The 20,084-nt window shown below is 40.1% G+C and overlaps 1 protein-coding gene and 1 pseudogene across 2 annotated transcripts in view; both read right to left on the minus strand.

Annotated features, from left to right (window-relative positions):
• GRIP1 (glutamate receptor interacting protein 1) overlaps positions 1-20,084 on the minus strand; it is a 661,865-nt gene that overhangs the window by 523,202 nt on the left and 118,579 nt on the right. The gene's annotated exons all lie outside the window — the stretch shown is intronic.
• On the minus strand, positions 3,413-15,545 carry LOC125755978 (60S ribosomal protein L9-like; annotated as a pseudogene).

A 20,084-nucleotide genomic window follows, 5' to 3' on the forward strand; every position in this document is an offset into this window, starting at 1 on the left:
AAATAAAAGGACACCAGAAGAATGAGGGGGAGAATTCCATCTCAAAAATTAGAAATCTGGGATCCCTGGGTGGCGCAGCGGTTTGGCGCCTGCCTTTGGCCCAGGGCGCAATCCTGGAGACCCAGGATCGAATCCCACATCAGGCTCCCGGTGCATGGAGCCTGCTTCTCCCTCTGCCTATGTCTCTGCCTCTCTCTCTCTCTCTGTGACTATCATAAATAAATAAAAATTAAAAAAAAATCAAAAATTATAAATCTGAGAATATTGGATAAAATATCAGTGAAGAAGGGCTCCATGAGCTTTCTAACACTGCACCCCAAAATTTCTTCCTTAATTCTGCTAAATCACCATGGAATTGTTGGACTACTATTTTTAATATTTTGTTAAATTGTTATACAGCCCCAATATCAACTATAGGTTATATGCCAAATTCTAAAGGCTTCCTACAACTAAATAAAACAGTGAATTTGTATATAGTTTGCTAGCTAGACATTACCACACCCACTGAATAGCAAGATTACTGGAGAACAAAATATATGTATTTTTATAGGTGAAGACAAATCCTTTAATACTTCCTTTCATATCTTACCTTCTGAAAACATCAAAAAGCTATTCTTTTCAACCACAACCCAGCAAGAGTACATGAAAACACAAAGGCTCTTAGCCACAAGCAAATTTGGTAAAGGCAGTGGAACCCAAGAACTAGGAGTATTGCGTGCCTCCATTAAAATCTGCAACCCCAAAGAGAGCCTCATGAGGATTCCATCCATCCAGGAGCAACACAAGCACAAACTAGCAGACATTCACCCCATTAGTCTAACCACCTACTGGTACTTAATTGTTTTTACTTCATTAGTCATTTGAGAAAGGTACCAAATTGGAAACTCTACCACTCTAAGAATTAATTCTCGCCCCAGAAATGAATCATCAGAAAGATCCAGCAACTGCTTAAATATTTTAACTTTTAGAGAGATTCATTCAGGGGCACCTGTGTGGTTCAGGCTATTAGGCATCAACTCTTGATTTTGACTCAGGTCACGATCTCCGGGTGGTGAGATCGAGCCACATGTTAGGCTCTGCTCTGGGCATGGAGCCCACTTAAGATTCTCTGTCTCCCTCTCCCTACCACCAACTCATCTCTTTCTCCCTCTTTTTCTCCCTCAAAAAAAAAAAAAGTAGGGGGAGGGATTCGCTCAAATAAATATTTATTGAGGACCCCTAAATACCAGGCTTCGAGACTTAAGCAAATAGAATCGTTAGGTGAACATTGAATTGAATCTCTTAATCAAGTGGGCAGAAGAATAGAGATTATATACACTAAAGAAACAATATCTAAGACATTAGCTCAAAAGGCTAAAATCAGAGGGAGAGAAAGACTCATTGATTATCCATGTGGTTTAGGGGCAGTGAGCCTAGCAAGGGATGATATTATTCCTACAGGCTACAACTTTCATTTTTATTAATAATCTTTCCTCCATGTGGCATCCTTTAGCCTTTAGTCTAATCTTCCTTCTGGATTTTGAGAAGTATCCAGAAGTATCCATGTTGGCTGAGCGTAAGTTTCCAGAACAAATTTACTTTTGATGATCTGACCTAACCTTTTTTTTTAAGTAGTCAATACAAGGTACCACTTCTCCAATTTAAAGGCATGACCAAGATAGTAGCTCTTCCCAGAGGAGCTGCACAAGGGTTCAGGATCATCAACATGTTAATTCTCCAGAGAAATCTACAATAAAAGATGAGATCACCGTATGTAATTAAACTAAAAATAAATTCTGTCTTATGTTATATGGAAATGACTGCTGACATTTTCCCCAAACATAACTCTAGTCTTAGGATAGCTTAGCTCAGCTTAGCATTTTGTTGGTTTTAAAATTCACTTATCATATTAAACACATCGTATCTGTTATTTACTTCTTCCCCTATGCACTTTCACCAGGGTACTCATCTTAGTTTCCACATGTTTGGTTCATTCAACAGAAATGAACTGAGGCCCTACTAGGTACAAGCCACCGTTATAGGCTCTGAAGACACCATATTGAAACGAAATGAAGAAAGTGACATCTCTGACCGCTTGGATCTCATGTTTCAACAAATGGATATACCAATGTTCCACCTACAAATATAGTGTGGCAATGTTTATTCATCAAAGTGAAATCTGCCCCCCTTCCGAAATCTTAGAACTATTTGAACAGTATCAGGGATCCAAACATGTCACTAAGCAACTTCTATTCTGCACAGTATTAAACTACAGCCCAGACCTAAATCTTACCAGATTCATATAATATTCCTTGAGCTTTTTTTCTCCTTACAGCAGTTTGCTCCCTTGCAGACCTTGTTACCTTTCACAGATGTCTTCTTTTTCCATTCCTAACCCCACCACCATTCCCCCAGCAGCGCCACTCCTTGTCCCAAAGTGAACTAACATGGCCCCTGTTGGGTTTGCCTTCTCCCGTAAGAGCACCCTGCTCTGAATGGTGCTTTCTTGTCCTTGAGCTCATCTTCTAAAAGATCTCCAAGATCTACTTACTGTGGCATACAAGGTGATCACTTCTCATCTTTCCAGGTCACTTCTCAACAAGGTACCTTCTATTTCACAGAATTGCTTTTGTTTCCCCATTGCAGCTCCATCTCACCTCCAGGTCTTGGCTCATGCTTAACACACGACCTCGCATCGGCCACACTCCACCAGGCAAAGCACTTATTCATCCTTTCATACTTAGTTCAGGCACTACCTCCTCCAAGAAACTTTCTCTGACCTTTGTATCTCTCCTCCCTGGGGGCCCTTCAGTTCTCTTCTTCTGTGCTCGCACAATACAGGAGAAAAAAAACCCCAGTAATTCAACCTACAGTGCACTGTAATCATCTCACAGGAGACCTGAAAGGGGCAACAGAGTCCTGGTCATGTCTGGGGACCAGTGTCTCACACACTGCCTTGCACACGGCAGACACCAAAAGGCATGTTCCCTGAATACATGCTTGAACATATTTAAAAAACATACTTCGACAGACTTTTAGAGTAAAAATAGCAAATGACAAGTTACCAAGTATCCCCTCCACCAAAGAGTATTTCTCCACTCGATCTAATGTTTGTCTTCTTCTTTTTATAATTTGTAATAGAGTTTTATGGGCAGCATAGAAGAAAGGGAAGGACATTTTCGTAGCTTTCAGTGAGTGAAGTTTATAATGTTTTTCTTCTTTTGCAACACAAGCTGCCTATGTACGTAGCTTTTTGTTCTAACTAGATATGAAACACAAGCGAATGCTTGTTTAAACTTGAAAAATCCTACAGGGATCATGGAAGTTGATAGAGGAAACACAGTAAGCAACTGAACAAATATTTGTTATGAGATTTACCCTCTGCCCAGGAGACACCAGAAAGAACTTCATTAGCAAAGATCTTCCTTCTCCTATGAGGTAATGAAAAGGGAATTGTCAGAGCCCTCAAGCAGGAGTGGGTGACATCAACTTTATCCTGAGCAATTTAAATCCATCTCCAATGCCCTGTCCTCCAGAAGAGACCCAGAGGAAAGAGATGAGCTCACGCGTGCTCATTTACCAGGACTTTATGCCCCTCTAACTCAAAGCTGAACTTCAGCTCTGATTGTGGCTATGCCCCTCCGAGTCAGGAGGTTTCTGGCCTCAGCTGCTTCCTTCTTATCTCTGGGTCGGCTGTATTGTAGGAAGATTCATATGTCAAATTATTTTTGAATTGCTGTCTGTTGTATAATAAAGAATGTGTCTGGTCTCTGTCCCAGGTTCCTGGGACTGAGTTTCTAAATTTGGAATGGAGAGGCAGGAATGTCCTTGTTATTCACAGTAGGTCCTCTGACCACACCAGGGTTTATGTTAATGAAGCGGCTCCAGGGGGCCCTGGGACAGCTACAGGAGGCGGGCAGCCAGTGTAGAAAGGCCAACGGTGGGACGAGAGGGTTGGGACCTCGAGCCAAGGCTCTGATGAGCTTCCTGGTAGGTGATCACATTGATGTGTCTGGAAGGCAATGTGTCCTGATTCCAAAGCGAGAGCACGTGAAAATTCTGTGTCCAAGATCCTTCCAGACCGTGCCCTATATGTCTTTTCATTTGGCCAGTTCTGATTTGTCTCCTTTATAATAAAAATGTAACTATAGGTGTCATGCTTTCCTGTTTTCTGTGAGTTGTTCTAGTGAATTATCAAACCTGAGGCGGTTGAAGATATCCTGAATTTATAGCCAGTTAGTCAGAAGTGCCAGTGGCCTGAGGCCCCCCAAGTTTGCAGCTGGCATCTGAAGTGAGGGCAGCCTTGAGGACTTTTGTCCTTAACCCGTGGAATCTCCTCAGGATGGTTAGCATCGCAACTGCACTACAGTATCACGCTCTCCTGCTATGGCAGCCACATGATCACCATCTTTATTCCACATGAATACAAAGTGCCAGGCCTCGTGTCAGAGGACCTGGGTCCAGAGTCAAACCTGGCATTGTATAGCCCTGTGATCTTGAACAAGCCACATAACTGCTCTGAGTATCAATGTTCCCATCAGGGAGAGGTGCTGGACTCAGGGGCTTCTCCATTTCTCAGCTTCACACTGCTCCCAGGAGGCCTCAGTCTGGAGAAGCCAATGAGCACTTTTTCCTCTGAATCATTTTCATCTGTAGACTTCTTTTATGAGCAATGGTTTACAAGTGGGTTTAAGGTCTTTGCCCTTGCTGTTCCCTCTACCTGGAACACCCTACTCTCAGAGATCTGCATGCCTTACCGCTAACTTTCTCCAAGGCTTCCCCGCCCAAATGTCGTGGTTCTCTTAATCCTCACTGGCCAGGTGACCTATAATCTAAAACCCATCCGTGACACTTGGTCACTCCCTTCTCTGCTTTATCTTACTCCATGACATTCATCATGAACTAATATACTATATATGACAATGGCTTTTTTCCCTTCAAATCACTATATCATTTGTTGTATCTTTAAAATATCACAAATAGGGATCCCTGGGTGGCTCAGCGGCTGAGCATCTGTCTTGGGCTCAGGCTGTGATCCTGGGGTCCGAGGATCAAGTCCCACATCGGACTCCCTGCATGGAGCCTGCTTCTCCCTCTGCCTCTCTCTCTCTTTCTCACTCTCTCTCTCTCATAAATAAATAAATAAATAAATAATCACAAATAAATCTGAAAAATCATCTAGCATATTGCTATTTCTGTATCAACTGTAACTAGACAACTTAGACCTTACTCATTAGCCTGAACTGTTCCTTTTTCAGAAACATAGACACCATCCCCAAATTTTCTGATATCCTTGTTTTTAACTGTTGTGACTTGCTGAATCAACGTAGCTGAGTTCAATACATTTCATTCAAGAATTAACTTAAACTCTTGGCTTGAGATACTGAACAAGCAACATCTGGCCTCATCCACACCCTGCAAATGTATTTTTCACCCAAGAAATTTCAGATTTCAACAAGAGAACCAATCTCCTGAGTAACACCGTGGATGAGGCACACACAGACATTCATTGTGTAACAGATGCCCAGTGTAACGCCCTTGACCATGGTCTATACAGGACTACAGAGAGCGCAAAGAGTAGCCAGCTCTCTTCTGTTTCCCACCATTTGTCACCTCGGAGGTTCTTCTTTTTCTTTGCAAGGAGACTGAGTTCTACATTGATGTGATTGAAGTCTCTTCACAGGGTTCCTCTAGGGCCCTTCACAGTAATGGTCTGTCCCTTCAGCGTGATGTTGACATTTTCGGGAATGTTGATAGTCTGATTGCTGAGGATGGTCTTTATTTTTGCAGTAGATGTGGCAGAGAGAAGACAAAGGCTTCTTTCTCATCTATTTTTTCAGGAGAATGGAAGCTCCATGAGGGCAAGGACCTTTGCTGTTTGTCCACAGCTTTACATTCAACATCTAGAAAAGTGCATAACCAATAGCTCACAAATGAATATTAATAAATATTTCACAAATGAATCAAGGATTAGCTTTTTTGAGGTCAGGTAGGCACAGCAGCTTAATTAAGTAATCCACTTGCTCATATCTGAAATAAATGTAAAAGTTACTCCCCCACAGTTGAGAATGACTAGGAGCAAAGGTATGGTATAGGTAGTAACAGAACGCTAGGAACTGTGGTCAGAGAGAGGAGCTTTGGAGGTTAAGAGATCTGAGGGATGATAAGGATCAAAGAATGGAGACGATGATGACAGGTCAAGTGGAAATGACATAAGACACAGAGAGAAAGAGAGAGAGAGAAAGATCACAGATACTAGAATCTACAAAGATGACAACACGGAAAGGAATGGGGATACTGTAAAACAACTGATGCCTCAGTAACTCTGAAAAGTGAGAAATTATCTTCTTGGTCCCAGAAAAGTTTATGGAAAATGGGTGGTATAAGAGAGAGGCTCTGAAATATTGAGAAATTTCATGGGAACAAGAGTTTAAACTGCCCAAAATGTAGCCACTAGACACGAGAGGCTAGTAAACACTTGAAATGTGGCTAGTCTGAACTGAGGCGTGTGTGTTGTAAAAGTGTTGAATGAATGCCACACTTGAAAGACTTATTGTGAATAAGAAAAGTAACACATATCATTAGAAATGTTTATGTTGGGGGTGCCTGGGTGGCTCAGTCCATTAAGCATCAAACTCTTGATTCCAGCTCAAGTTGTAATCTCGGTGTCCTGGGATCAAGTCTCATATCAGGCTCTGGGCCAGGCCTGGAGCCTGCTTGGGATTCTCTCTCTCCCTCTCCCCCTGCCCTCCCCCAACAACTCATGCCCTCTCTCTCTCTCTGAAGGGGAAGAAGTGTTTATATTAGCTACATGTTAAAATAATTTTTGGATATATTAGACTAAATAAAATGTATAATTAAAATTAACTTCGCCTATTTCTTTTCACTCTTTTTTTAATGCGGCTAATAGAACATTTAAAATTACATATGAAGGCTAGTATATTTCTATTAGTAGCATCAGTCTAGAAGTGTCCACGGGTGCATGAAGAATTCTGTAGGTTTGATATCAGCCTCTCTGGATATGGAGAAATGAAAGAAGGCACGACCCTCATTGGAGAAGTTTTCTAAAGAAGTGGTGTCTTCAAAGGAAGGCAAAGTTTTAATCTCAGGGAGGAAATAAAGATTGATTGATTGATTGGTTGATTTTAGAGAGAGAGGGAGAGAGAGAGACCAAACTGGGGGAGGGAAGAGAGAGAATCCACAAGCAAACTCAAGAGCTGAGTTCAGAGCCCAATACAGGGCTAGATCCCAGGACCCCGAGATCATGACCTGAGCCAAAACCAAGAGTTGGCCACTCAACTGACTGAGCCACCCAGGCACCCCATCTCAGGGAGAATATAAAATGATTATTTGAAAGAAAGGACATGCTAAAGGTGTTAGCTGACACTATGGCCATAATCATATTGCAATATATAAATGTATCAAATCAACATGTGGTTCACCTTAAACTTGCACAGTATTATATGTCAATTATAGCTCCATTTAAAAAAAAAAAGAAGAAAAAAAAAGTACAATTTATGTATCAGCGGCAGACTGGCATGTGTAAATCACAGGAGAGGTAGAGACTCTGAAGTTCAACTACTCCGTGCTGGTTCCAAAGCCAAGAGCACTTCCTTTAGTCAAGACCAACTTTCCTTTGGGAGATGGGTTGGATGAATAAGTCATCCAATAATAATGCAGTCAACAATCAACAAACACTTATTAAGGACTTAATACATCCTGGGCTCTAGGGATCTAAAAAATGAATAAGCCCCTGGCTTCAAATTGTTCTCAGGCCAGTAGGAGAGACAGGAATATGAAAATCGATAAATTCCAATACATTTCCTGGCAAATACAGTAATTGAGTATAAACTAGGCCTTGAGGTCAGAGCCAAGAATGAGATGTACACAGTTTAAGTCCTGTGTGCCATTTCAACTAGGGCACACAATGTAGAAATAGCCCATCAGCACAATTTTAACTCTAACGACAAAAGGGTCATGTCTTCTTTTACCTAAAAACATTAAAGCTTTTGTCTGGGGAAAAAAATAAGACTTTTGCAGATATAAAGGGAAAATAACTGATAGTTTACAAGTTTACAAATGTACTTCACACTCTCTCACTTAAAATGTAACTATACTTTATGCAGAAATTTTAAAAATACCAGGGCACTGGGGAGCTCGGTTGGGTGTCTGCCTTCAACTCAGGTCATGATCTTGGGGTCCTGGGATCGAGCCCCATGTCTGGCTCGCTGTTCAGTGGAGAGTCTCTTATCCCTCTCCTTTTGCCCCTCCCCCTGCTTGTGCTCTCTCTCTCTCTCTCTGTGAAATAAAATCTTAAAAAAACACTTTAAAATAGACTTTATATATATAAAAAATATATAAAATATATTCTGCAATATTATTTTCAGATGTCTTTATATACAACAAAATGTGCATGTAACGGCTACCTGCTTCCACTGTCTTAGGATGTCAGATGCTTACAGAGGAGAGTAATATTTCTTTCATTTTCCTGTTTTCCCTCAAAGATTGTAATACAGTTTGTTTGGTATAGTCAGTTTCCAAAGGTATAAGAAACAGCAAAATCTCCTTAAAAATCTCCCTTTTTTAGAAAAAAATCAGCATGTGTATACCATTTTTGGCTCTCATTTTTTTCAAAGGCACCACAGTAAAGGTGAAGATAACTGTGGGTAACAACCAGAGTGTGTGTGTGTGTGTGTGTGTGTGTGTGGTATGTGTGTGTATTGGGGAGGGGTGTTGCACATTCATATTTGGGGCAAGAACTGATCATCTCTGGAGCTCATCCTGGTTAGGACAGACTTGTGGCAGAAACAGAGGCACTGGGCAGTAGAATCAGAGAAAACTTGGGATCCCTGGGTGGCTCAGCGGTTTAGCACCTGCAATCTGCCCAGGGCGTGATCCTGGAGTCCCAGGATCGAGTCCCATGTCGGACTCCTTGCAAGAAGCCTGCTTCTCCCTCTGCCTGTGGCTCTGCCTCTCTTTCTCTCTCTGTGTCTCTCATGAATAAATGAATAAAATCTTAAAAAAAAAAAGAAAGAAAGAAAGAAAGAAAGAAAGAAAGAAAGAAAGAAAGAAAGAAAGAAAGAATCAGAGAAATCTAGATCCAAATCTCACCTCCATGGCTTATTGAATTTAGAATCTTTGGAATGTTAATCAACATCCTAGAACTTCAATTTCATGGAGGCAGTGTGCTACACACTCGTCAATTCTGTGAAAATAATATAAACATTCTGGCACACAGTAGGTGCACAATCAGTGTTTGTTCTCCATTTCTTCACTTTCCCTCCTGGTTGTGGCCAAGTATCCCCAAAAGGACAAAATTACATCAATTGGCATAGTGGGCACTATTGTCCTAAAGATGTCAGTGCAACCTGTGAAGGCAGTCAACCACGTCCTGTGTATTAAAATGGAAGAACATGTTTCCAGAATAAAAATGTCATTAATTTCTGTTAAAAATTAACTGCTTCTAGCAAAATTAATCCAAGCTAATTGAATAGTCCTTGAGAAGCAGGCAAATCATCCTGGCCATCACAGACTATTGATTCAGTTTCTACAAAGCTAAAAAGCAAATTATAGAGAGTTGTGATGAGAATCTTCTCCTTATCAACATGAATAAAGGCTCATAAACATCACCCTGTAAATTCCAACCATCTAAAATTCAACAGAAGGAATAATGTCTTAAAATAACCCTAAAAAGGGTGTGTTTTTATCAGAAAAATTGCTTGCCTTAAATATTCCGTAGAAAGAAATATAAATTTACTTTTATTTAGTAAAACTTTCCATATATGATATCAGAGTCTCCTTTTTCATTTGAATAAATACAATCCCCACCCCCAAAAAAAATGTTTCTTTTTTTTTAAGATTTTATTTATTTATTCATGAGAGACACAAAGAGGAGAGAGAGAGAGAGAGTGACAGGCAGAGGGAGAAACTGGCTCCATGCAGGGAGGCTGATGTGGGACTTAATCCCGGGACCCCAGGATCATGCCCTAGGCCACCCGGGCCGCCCCAAAAAAAAGTTTCTAAGGAAAACAATAATGTATTGGCTTAAAGCACAATGCTGAGTCCAGTCTTCAGTGAAGAGGCCACTTAATTAATGTGCAGTAAAAGCAATCGCACCTTAACAACATGCTAAGACAAGATGGTACATGAATTCATAGGATTTTTTAAAATAATCCACTCAGGATAGGTAGAGCCAACTTTGTGAATGAGGAGACCCTGAGAGGGCGACTTGCCCAAAGTCACACTTCCTAAGTGGACTAGAAAGCACACCAGCTGATTCATCGGCCCCCACCTTTAAAATCTTAGCATTTGAACCCCCCACGGAGGTTATTTGGTCTCAGTCTCTCAGGTGACACAGGAATCCCATCAATAACATTCTTGACACGTGGTTATTTGGTCTCTGGTTAACAGTTCCAATGACTCACTCATTTTATAAGGTCACCATTGTCATTTCTGAAATGTCTTCTTTACAATGAATCTAAATCTTCTCCCCAGTTATTTTTATCCCTGGGTCCTGAGCCACACAGCACATGACTAATTCTTACTCCGTAAAACAGCTGGTCCCCCCAGTGCTCTTTGGATTTCCAGGCTAAACATCCCTTCTACTCATATGGTTTTATCATGAGGTGTTGCTATGGGCATCATCGAGGTACCATATCTGAGAACCCTTGCTCATTTCTATCTTCCCATCTCTTCCCACCTTTTGATTTTCATTTTATACCACCCCGAGGTGTTTAAAACAGAATCAAAAATAGGCTGATCAATAAAAGGACGTAAAATTAAGTGAAAACCAGTCGCAAAACCATGACCTTCTTCAATTAATGATCTTCCTGAAATAATCTGGCACTCTTCAGTAAGAGAATTTATCTAGAGAATCTAGATCTGTAACAATCAACAGAATTATCAAATCTCTTCACCCTTTACAACCATGACCTTCCTCAATTAATGATCTTCCCGAAATAATCTGGCACTCTTCAGTAAGAGAAGTTATCTAGAGAATCTAGATCTGTAACGATCAACAGAATTATCAAATCTCTTCACCCTTTACATTCAAAGACAGAATTCATCCAACCACTTATACAAGTATTTAATGAGCACCAACTACACACCATGCCCTATACTAGGCTCTATGGCAAATCCCACCAACAGAAGAATCAGTAAGACAGACTTTCTACACTGAAAAGGGGTATAATATTATTATTGAATAACTTTCACTGAGCCTTTACTGTGTGTCAAGCACAGTTCTATATGCCTTCATGGATTTTTCACTTAGTCCTCACAAGGACCATAGGTAGGTGTTATTGCAATCATTACCTTTTGTGTGTGTTTTGTTTTGTTTTGTTTTGTTTTCAATCATTATCTTTTGATGAAAAAACCAAGTCCCAGAGATCTTGGGGAATTTACCCAGGTCTCCAAGCCAGTAGTACTGCCACCAGAGCTTCAGGCAAGAATTTCAAAGTAAGTAGTTTCCTCCTTTTCCCAGGCTTCTCTTTTTATTTTTCCTTTCAGCTTCTCTATTATTTCCTGGCCACTCCAAAGTCTTTGCTAATGCTAAGTAATGTGAGGTTTTCTTCAGTCACAAATTTATATTAGTTTGTAGATAACTACCAGGCATAACACTACTACTTTAGCTCTTCCTGCTTTTTTTTTTTTTTTTTTTGACTCAAGTCTTCTCCCCTGTACACAAAATGACCAAGGTCAGCAGAAGGGCATTTCAACTTTGACTTGACACTTGACCTGAACAGTGAGGTATGTTTTAAATAGTCTGGGGAAGAGGGGATATATTATTGCAGAGTATCAGTCACTAACCATGCCTGACATCCTTCATTTGATGCAATCCCTGGTAAGAAAGGCAGATCAGAATAAGCAGGGTGTGCTGTGACACCGAAGACTTCTTTTACAGATGGTGCTTCGTGAGCGTGTGGGTTGGTAAAGAGGGGCACAAATGTGAAACTTCAAAGATTCCTCTGTTGATAATTTTGTCCTATAATCTTACCCAGAAATTTTCCATCTTCCTTGTTGCCACATCTAAAATGAACTAATCCTGGATTTCCCTGGTTAATGCCCCATCTGAAGGCCAATTAAGGGTTGAGTTGGAGAAGGGAAGGACAGAGTAGAGAAGGCACAGCATACCCAAAGGCCCCAAGATGGGTGGAGAGGTTCTGGGGATTCCAGGAACAAGCACTAGGTTGGGAAGGAAAGAGGGAACATGGTCAAGAAACAACTGTCTGATGAGAGGATCTTTGAGTGACACGAGGAACCACAGTATATGTAAAAACATAACTGATATTCATAAATTAATTTCCTCTATGAAGTGTTATATAGGCATTGGAGACATCTTTATTACAAAGATAGCATCACAAACATTTGGGGTTTAATGTTATCTATATCCCTTTTCTGTGAAATTGCCTTAGTTCATGACAGATGCAAAAGGAAAGCAGCATGCAGGTCCCTGACGTTTTAAAAGGGAAGCAGCATTGCGGTAAGTACATTTATAGATCATTCTGTCGGTGAATTTTCATTTGATAGATATCATAATCATCTTTTTTAATTTGGGGGTCATAATCCATTTACAAGGTGTTCTGCTTCGTGTGTTTTGTTTTTTTCATTAAAAAGGATCTTCACTGATCCCTAAAAATGACACAGAACTAAAAACCTACTGAAACTGTGGGAGAACCTAAATCGATATATATTCTTAAAGTTTCCTTTGTAATCATTTAAGGCAGGCAGCTGGGTCCTCTCTAACACCCTCATAGGTTAAGTATTTATTAGGGTTCACTTTGACCCAGGTAATCTGAAAGAAAAAACTAGTAGTGTTGAAATCTATCATCTTCAATCTTTCTCTAATACCCTGAGATGATTAATAATCCCAATCCCCAGGCTTTCAAGGGTTACTGTGATGTTACCATGGATTCTCCTACTTGGAGCTTCAGTGCCAGAGGTGATCAGATGCTTTTCTCCACAGCAGACAGAAAGGATGTAGAGAAGCTGTGGTGCTGGGGAAGAGCACTCCCTTCCCTAGCTCAGGCAACTCATTTACCCCTCAGGCTTTTGATCTGTTAAAGAGGTTAGACTCTATAATCTCAAAAGCCCTCAAATGCTATGCTTCTATGAATTGTGAAAGACTTGGTTTTCTTCTTTATACAGTTTTAGCATGACAGAGAGCCTGACCCTGAGGCTACTATAAAAAGTCTATCTTTCCCCTGTAAAAGGCTATGTCCTTTTAAGTAAATGTGATATATAGCTGGAAATTGGCATCGATAAAGTACTGATTCATTTTAGTGAGAACACTGTACATTTTCAGTGGGGCACTCTGCTGCACAGAGGCCACTGCATCTACTCTAGGCATTGAAGAGGAAGGAGGGGGGGCACTTCTGCAAGGCAGCGTCAGTTACAGAACTCCAAGATGGGCAAGAAAGTCCCATGAACTGATGAGCTGATGGGGGGAGGAGGGATAGATGACCAGAGAGTGACTCAGAGGGTCAGAAGGGTTAAGGTAACTGGTTTCTCCTGGACTTCAGGGCCCCAGATGTCACTCAGAAGGCTGCCATTGAGACGTTAGAAATGGAGCCCAAATGTCATCTTCAACCATGATACCTTTTAAAATCCCAAAATGTTTGGCTCAAACATCAGATTAATGAGTTAATTAACCGATTGTTTCTGAGCATTCTAAGAAATAATCCTCTATTCTCCTCCATATGTCAGCAAGTTTTGGAGACTTATGTGATTGATTTTCTACTTCAGCTGAATTCTCATCCACTGCTTGAGATCCTGTGCCATTTCTTTTCCCCAACTACTCCAGAGACTCAGAAATGGAAGTCCCTGGGGTCCAAGCCTTCTTTTTTTTTTTTTTTTTTTTACTTTTATTTATTTATTCATGAGAGAGAGAGAGACACACACACACAGAGACACAGGCAGAGGGAGAAGCACGCTCCATGCAGGGAGCCCGAGGTGGGACTCGATCCCGGGTCTCCAGGATCACTCCCTGGGCTGAAGGCAGGCGCCAAACCGCTGAGCCACCCGGGCTGACCAGATCCGAACCTTCTTCCTGCTATGGAATTATTTAGAATTCTTGTACTTAGCAGAACATTTAGAGAAAGATGGTGGGTCAGGGGGAGATGTTACTGCATAGAACTGCCCAGTCAACAACTTAACCTTTTCCTAAAAAAACTTTTGTACTCTCTTCCCCACAAGAATTTCATGGGGCCATTCTATCTAGGTGCCTCACTTTTGCTTGCTCCTCTCTTCTCTGCTTCCCACAATGTCCAAGAAAATTCTATATAATCCCCTTTTATTATTTAGAGCAATTCAATCCTCTCCGCTCCTATCTTATAAATTTAATTGCAGGCCTACCTTTGAAGAATCTAAACCAGAAGAGAGCCTGAGATTACAATCTTTCCATAAAAATGATTGGCAGTTTATAGGTAGTAGTTATGGTTTTAAATAATGACACTTTCCACTACAAATATATATTCATATACGTGCTCTAAACGATGGACATCAATTCTAAACAAGAGTCAAAGTATAGTATCATGACTTCTGAAATTGGTATCAAGAGTATATTTTTTCTTCTATACTTTAATACAGTTCTTCTCAAATTTTGGCATTCATCAGAATCAACTGGAGGGCTTGGTAAACCACAGATTGCTGGGCCCCATCTCCAAGGTCTTAGGTTTCAGTAGGTTTAGAAATTTGCACTTCAGCCATGTTCCAGGAGTGACTAATACTCTGTCCTTTTAGGAACCACTGGTTTAACAGTTTTCTCCCATCCACCTGAGGAGGGCAGGAAGAGCGATAGGGTGCTTTTACCAACATAATGGCTGGAGCTTGCTGTGAAGGTGTGGGTAGCGAATACTTTCACCTGTCCCCTTTCAGCCCACATATGGTGATGAATCATCCTGTTCCCACGGATTCTATTTCCTGTGAGATCTACTGTGCGAGGGCTGGTGTGGTCTGCATATTAATCATCCCTCCCAGACCCCTGTCATCGCAGTAGTGGGAAGGATACGCTCGGGCCTTACATTATAAATGTGGAAGTGTTTAAAAGATGATGCTCATTTTCCATCACCATAGCTTCCCCTTAATCACCATGATTGTTGCTGATTACTCCTGAATGCTGGCGGAGGAGAATATGTAAAGAGTGAGAAGTTTAAAGGAGATGAAAACAGTTGACGCCGTTCACGATGCTTCATGTTTAGCTTTTAGACGTGGCAATGATTTCCGCACTCTTCTGAGCAGGTGACAGATGGGTGACTTCTGGCATAGAAAGGACTGAGCTCTGATTTGGTGGCTGCTCCGTGACATCATTGACAAAGCATTGCAAATGAGCACAGTAACCACAATTTTAGCCATTGTTCAGCATCAACTATTCAACGTCTTTTCAGCAAAGAGATTTCTCCTGAGATAGGCTATTTCTGTAGGATTCCTTAAATTTACCAGCCTAATCAATAACCAAGCATAAGACATAAAGGCATACACTGGTAAGCTCTCTAGGCAACATTTGCAGCTGAAATTAAAGAACCACCTTCACGGTTCACTGTAGTCAGGGGAGTTACTCCTATACCCATGTTCCTGTCCCCTTGTCACTTAGTTATTTTCAGAGTTCATCTCTAAGGTTGCAGGACCTCATTGTTTATAAAAGAATGGCCCACAAAACCCCTTTGTAAGGTGAGTTTACTTCAGAGCGTCAGATCATATCAAGATACACAAACCACTCTCACTGTGGCAAAGAAAGCTTAAAGCTAAAAATCTGAGGATGTGTTTATTCCCAAGGCTGGGTTTAAAATTTTACATTAAAAACCTGATTTATAAAATAATAATAATAATAATTAAGTAAATAAATAAATAACTGATTTATAAAATTGATGTTTCTACATATCAGCAATATTTTAATACGTTAAATTGCTGCCACAGATCCTTGTGGGGGAGGGCAGACTTTAAGATTTGTCCTTAGGTAGTATTGGGTCAGTTTCTCAAACACTGGGTCTGCTATATATCTATCTGTTCTTTGTTCTCTTCGTTCTTCTCTACTTCATTTAGCTGAATGATCTGGGGCATGAGTATATAAAGAACTCTTGACATGAAAACTTATTCAATCATCATACTTTACTGGGCAGATCCTATCTTCAGGACAGTGTCACACAAAGGGGTACCCAAGACAAGTAAGTGATGGTACCTGTCCAATGAAGCCCATAGTCTGGGGGGAGAGACAGATATGCCACTAGATGAACTACTATAAAAACAGGATGTGGAAACAGATGAGTAAGTACAGCACATGAGAACAGCAGGTATGGAGAGACAAATTTCTTAGGGACATGAAGAAGGCTTCAAATGGAGGCTTTGTCTGAGCTAGGTTGCAGAGATTACATCCATAAATGGAAGAAAAGAAAGGGAGAGAAAGGCAAGATATTCATACAGATTCTATCTTTTCTTCAATTTGCATTAAGGGCAAATTCCTAAATTCCGACCATAGAAAGTTGGAATTGTAGAATTTTATGTCTACTTTCCCTTCCATTTTTAGCCAGTATAAGGAAATCTCTCTTATAAATTACTAAAGATGTGTTACAACTAGAAGCATAAACTAGAAGCACATAACTGACCTGAAAGGAGAAGAAATTAAGAAAAGAAACAGATCTTTTCCTCCAATTAGGCATTATTTCCTTTTTCACCAAAATAACCTGATTAAAAGAGTTTAATCAAAAAGCAAGTGCTTAAATTTAGTTGAAAATGATTTATAATGGGGACTTGGGCTCTCTCCGAAAATGATTTAAGACATAATTATGGGCACCCTATACTATAATTTTAAATTATTGATTCCTTAAGAAGCTTTTAGGGGAAAAAAGTATGCATATTAACCTAGTTGTATCTGGTTCCTAGAGAAAAATTCCTGAGACTTTCCTATAAAGGGAAACTTAAACATAAAACGAACAAAAAAAAAAAAAAAAAAACAGGGAGAAGCATCCTTCTGATTGGGGGAGGACTCATAAACCATTTTCCTCCAGTTTTACTCTAAGCAACTAGACTGAGAAGTCAAACAAGAGCTCCATATACAATTAACTGGCGGTCTACCTGGTGTGAATGCAAATCTTGGCTAAAATGGGACTTTGCAAGCCCAAGGGCTAATGGTCACAGCGAACTGATAAAGAACAAAAGATGAATGGAAATGTATCGTTTTCTTTTAAAAATTCTTCTAAAAGAATGTCTTTTTAAAATTGAACTTAGTGACAAACTGTATCTGATTCCAAAAAGTGGACATGGAAGGATATTCACACTAACCATCCTTACTTCTCTGATTGGCCATGGCATACCACCAATCAGGTGTTTTAAGCACTCCTCAAAGTCAGCTCTACAAATCTAAGGTCATGAACTAATAACAGATATAAGAATTCTATTTCCTTGAAACTATCCTTTTTTCATGTTTGTCTTTCCCATCTCAAACTTCATCAAGAGGCATCTTGGTGGCTCAGTCGGTTAAGAATCTGCCTCGGGGCTCAGGTCATGATCCCATAGTCCTGGTATCAGCAGGTGTTGGGGCTCCCTGCTCAGGGAGGAGTCTGCTTCTTCCTCTCCCTTTGCACCCCCCACTCCCTGCTTGTGCTTGGGCACATGCTCTCTATGCTCGCTCACTCTCTAATGAATAAATAAAATCTTAAAAAAAAAAACTTTATCAAAACCTTCCTGACCCTTCTGATTTCTGAACTCAAAGCCAAATTTAATGTCTATATTGTATTACATGTTTTTAGATACAAAAATAAAGGGAATTCCAAAACAGCTAATACTTCTCAAAATTAATATTTCAAAGTGCAAGCTGGAAAACAATTTTGGTATGTTAACTCTCATATTTTAAAATGAGATAGTGTCCTCAACTCTCAAAAACATTTTTCTTTCCTTAGTCAAAATAATTTTCTTGAATTAGGGGTGCTTGGCTGGCTCAGTCAGTAGAGCATGCAACTCTTAATCTCGAGTGACTGTAAATTCAAGCCCCACATCAGGCATAGAGATTATTTAAAAACAAAATTTTAAAAGTCTAAAAAGGAAAATGGGAAAATGCATACCTAATATTAATCAATTCACCACTCGATTTTAACATTTATAGCCATTAAGAGGCCACAGCTTTATTTATTTTTTTTTAAAGATTTTATTTATTTGTTCATGAGAAACACAGAGAGAGAGAGAGAGAGAGAGAGAGAGAGAGAGGCAGAGGCAGAAGCAGGCTCCCTGCAGGGAGCCCGATGTGGGACTCGATCCCGGGTCTCCAGGACCACATCCTGGGCCAACGGCAGTGCTAAACCACTGAGACACCCGGGCTGCCCAAGGCCACAGCTTTAAAAATAAAATATTCTCTAAAAATCTTTTCCAACTGTGAAATCAATTAAGTTCTAATATTGATAAATAAATAAGATAGATTAGCATAAATAGAAAAGAAGAAATATTAATAGATTTTCTATTAATTGCTGGTAGCAATAGAAAATATTGATTTCTGAAGTTTTATTTCAGTTCTGTGTGTGGATGTGTATCTGTACCAAATCATGAGGTACCCTGAGTCATGCCCCCAAAATTTGGAAAAATACTGTTCTAAAACACGCTGACAAATTTTATTGAATGTTGATGAGTAGACAGTCATTCATTTCTATATCTTAGAGACCATGTGCAACGTGTAAGTTGGCCACTACGCTCATCCTGCAAGATGAAGGAAGCTGCTTCTATAGAAATTGCTTACAAAATGTTGAATCTAAAAATTGTCCAGCTGAACACTTGGCAATTTGCTGGTAGAGCAATTTGCAAATACTTGAGTATCTTTCGCTTTCATTCAGCCACGTGGCCTGCATTTATGAAGACTAATTTATAAAGGCACCACGATAGGCACAGGAAGAAAAATGGTGAGCAAAATCGTGAGCTGCTGTCATTGGGCTTACAGTGTAGCAAATGTTAATGAAATAAACACACAATTAAGATCTAATTATAGAAATTAAATGCTATGAAATGTGACAAAGATAATGAGTAAGCTTCACTTGGTTGAAGAAATAGTAATATAAATTACTAATATCATGATATTAATAATCATAGATAATATCTTATAATAATATAATATTTAATTGATATTAACAATATCTAAGTGATATTAACTTTCTTGAGGAAACGATATTTAAACTGAGGTCTTAAGAATGAGAAGTAATTAACTACATGAAGTAGTGGGCATTGTGGGGAATGAGGATAACATTCCAGGCAGAGGAAATAGTAGGTACATAGGTCCTGTGGCAGGAGGCAACAGGGCACATTTCTGGTTACTGAAAAAAAATAACAAAATGGCTGTAACAGAGACCACAACAGGAATCATCTTGTGAAGTGAGGTTGTAGGAGTAAGTAAGAGCAAGACCATGAAGGAACTTGTGGCCTTGTTAAAGATTTTGATCCTAACAAAGAGGGCAATACATAATCAAATTTCTGTTTTTAAAAAATTAGTCCGGCTGCAATGTGATTAAAGCCTAAGGGAGGAACAATAATGGACGTGAGAAAATAAATCTGGAGATTATTCTAGCCTGTAATAACAATCTCTATAGATCTATAGTGTGGTCCACCTGGAAGATTCTGCTGGCTTGGCCTAGAGTGTCTGGCCAGGTGCACACATGATGAAGCGAAACTATTAAGGGGGTAAGATAGGTCAGCTGAGTAGACTTGGGTAAGGAAAAGAGAAGCACTGTTAGAATACAAGCTAAGTCTCCTACCTATATAGACCTTGGGGGACAGTGGACATGTGGAAGAGGGTTTTATATGGGAATGGACATGTCCTAGAGGCAAAGGGGAGGTTTTGTGGATAGGAGGCCTGGTGTTCAGACGAAAGGTCTGGGCTGAAGATTCTGATTTTTGAGTCAGTAGCATAGTCGCAGGTAATTGACAATAGGGCCATAGGTGAGATTACTTAGGGCGGAAAAGTATAAAGTGAGAAGAGATGAGAGGGAAAGAGATGGGTAGGGAGAAAAAGAGAGGTCAGAGGAGTAAAAGGGGGAAGGATGAAGTGCAGTAGTGATGAGCCCACAGGATGAATGGTTCAGCAAAGCAGCCAGAGAAAGAGCACATAGAAAGTAGGAAGAAAAACCATGTGCCAA

This window comes from Canis lupus, chromosome 10 (genome assembly GCF_003254725.2).
Source record: "Canis lupus dingo isolate Sandy chromosome 10, ASM325472v2, whole genome shotgun sequence".
Taxonomy (NCBI): domain Eukaryota; kingdom Metazoa; phylum Chordata; class Mammalia; order Carnivora; family Canidae; genus Canis; species Canis lupus.